This window comes from Mus musculus, chromosome 16 (genome assembly GCF_000001635.26).
Source record: "Mus musculus strain C57BL/6J chromosome 16, GRCm38.p6 C57BL/6J".
In the NCBI taxonomy this organism is placed as follows: Eukaryota; Metazoa; Chordata; class Mammalia; order Rodentia; family Muridae; genus Mus; species Mus musculus.
The window spans coordinates 76,779,093-76,781,996 of NC_000082.6; positions in this window are offsets into that span (position 1 = coordinate 76,779,093).

A 2,904-nucleotide genomic window follows, 5' to 3' on the forward strand; every position below is an offset into this window, starting at 1 on the left:
CCCCTGGCTTGCTCAGCCTGCTCTCTTATAGAACCAAGACTACCAGCCCAGAGATGGCCCCACCCACAAGGGGCCTTTCCCCCTTGTTCACTAATTGAGAAAATGCCTTACAGTTGGATTTCATGGAGGCATTTTCTCAACTGAAGCTCCTTTCTCTGTGATAACTCCAGCTGTGTCAAGTTGACACAAAACTAGGCAGTACAACACCATAATGACATTTGTAGGTAGGTGTTGTGTAAGGCTCGATTCTTCATTTGCATGCCCTCAGTTCATCTTCAGAAAGTCTGAGTTATCTTCTAACATTTATTCAGATACTTGAGCAGATGCTTAGAACATTCAAGGGATTTCTACAAGCCCTAAGATAGTGGATTTATGGATAGAATTGTAGTATGAAGTAAACTCTAGAGTATATACTATTTAAAAGTCTTATGAAAATAAATCAGAAATAACATTAATAGCAAAGAAAAAAATCTAAAGTATCCAAAAATAATACAGAAGTTTCTAAAATGCACCATCATCACCATTATCATGAGGAGAAAAAAATGGGGGAGCCTGATGTTCCTGGCCCAGTCAGTGGCAGCTTGAAGAGAATTAAGAGATTAATGTCATTGGCCACAGCTTTGGAGTAGTAAAATAATTATATTTTAGGTAATCTTCCCCATAATTCAGAAACATAATCACTTACTGGAAACTTTAAATATTTTCTTGTTAAAAAATTTTAAATAATAGCATTAAAATCAGGGAAATGGATTTCTATTTTCAGCTGCTACATTATATATGTGAAAATATGTGTATGTGTGGTTGTGGTCACTTTGAAATGAAAGTATATTCTGAGAAATGTGCTGTTGGGGAGTTTTATCATTGTGTGTACATCACACAGTACCTCCACAAAATCTAAGGGCTCTGATATCATTCAGCAACATAATTTTAAAGGGCCCTTATCATATATTCAGTCTGTCATCCAAATATACCACAATCTCGTGAAGATACACTCTACACACATATGCTGGCGTCAATTAAGTTGCTATGGAATAGGGTGCTATTTCTATCGTAAGACATTTATTTCAAATTAATTTTCACACCACATAAACATGCCTTACTGTACAGAACATTGGACTAAACGCAAGCAGGAGATGAAGCCAGTTCGACTTAACTAAGCCAGGCTGGCCAGCATGTGCCTGAGGAAAGAGGAGAAGGAAAGAGGAGAGAACAGAAGGTTTAATCGAAGTCACTGAACACCTAGAAAAAAAGAGCTATTTTTGCTAAGTTTAGGGGACTAAAAATATGGAATGCACAATTAAACTTGATTTTCAGATAAATAAAGCACAATTTTTAAGTTAAATATGTCCGCAATGTTGCAATAGATAAATTTGCATTAACACTTATCCATTGCTTGTTCTATATTTTATTGGGCAACCCTAAAGGAAGGTTCCCGTGGGAGAAACGTAGCCTACATCGGATGCCAACGGCCACGTGTCCTCCTTGAATAAACCGGCCAGCTCCTCCTGAGCCGAAGGAGATGATTAAAATTGAGGCCACTTTTGCTCACTGCTCAGTACTGACAAGCTATTGATAGCCAGGCATGGCCAAATTCTCATTAGTTTCCAAAAGTCAGGAACTACATTTAGAAAAAGCCACTTGCTTACAGTGAGGTTGTCTCTCAGGTAACCTCAAGTACCGGGAATGCAGCTGAACCCAGGAAGCAAGGTGGGGAAAGGCCTCTGAGGGCTCAAAATAGAAATCACATGCAAACGCTCAGGTTCTTTTCTTAGAGAAGAGTCCCTTAGACCTGCACTCAGGCTAATTTTTGCTCTCAGTAAGTCGTCACCCGAGCCCATTTGGTTGTTTAATATGGAACCCGCAGAGACAGAAAGAAATTACCAACTCGGCAGAATGGCTAGGCACAGTACAGATGAGCCCCACATGGAAGAAAATCTTAAACAGAGCCCCTCCCACTCACCCCACCCCATCCTCCCCTCGACACCTCCACATACACACTGTGCAAAGTAATCTACAGAAAAGTATTGAAGAAGCTATACTAAAATGGTATCAGTCATTATTTCTTTTTAGTGTGTGTGTGTGTGTGTGTGTGTGTGTGTGTGTGTGTGTGTGTGTGCATGTGCACACATATACATGGAACCAAGATGTTCCCCTCAGAGGTTGTTCCTAGGAACTAGTCAACCTTGGTGTTTTGAGACAGGTTTTCTCACAGGGGCCTGGGGCTCACCACTTATGTTGTGGTCTGGCTAGTGAGGCCCAGAAATCTGCCCGTGTCTACCTCCCCAAGCAATATGACTAAAAGCCTTACTGTTTCTGGTGTTTTCTTACCAGTTTCTCCTACTAGATTATACACTCGATGAGGTCAAGATTAGTGTATTTGAAGCCTTGAGCCACTAGTAAGTCTTGCAATATGTAGAACACTAATGCTGAGTGGATATTTGTTGTAAAGTCGGTGGAAGTCAAAATGCATAAAACTTCCCTGCTCCTACAGGCAGCCGGGAAGACAAACGTCCATCTCTCATGCCACTGTCATGTCAGGCCAAGGGTGCAGTCCAGTCTGCTTTGATCATTGTTATCAGAGTGTACTCTGAACCAGTGAATCAAATTATCACCAGCCTTGATTCTGTGCTTGGCAAAACACAGAAGAGAGTTATTCAGCCCTTAAAAGTTACTTTTACAATAGCAGATCTACAATCACCAGAGATGGAGAGAAAGGAAATTACCAACTAGACAGAATGGTTTGGAGTATGGATGAAGCACATGAAAGAAAAATCTGTAACATACACATACATGTACAGATGCACGCATGAAACACATGCACATACGTAGACAAGAAGACGCAGAAATGGAAGTTTGGAATTAAGGTGACTGAATATGTAGAACACGATGACAGCTAAGTTTAGG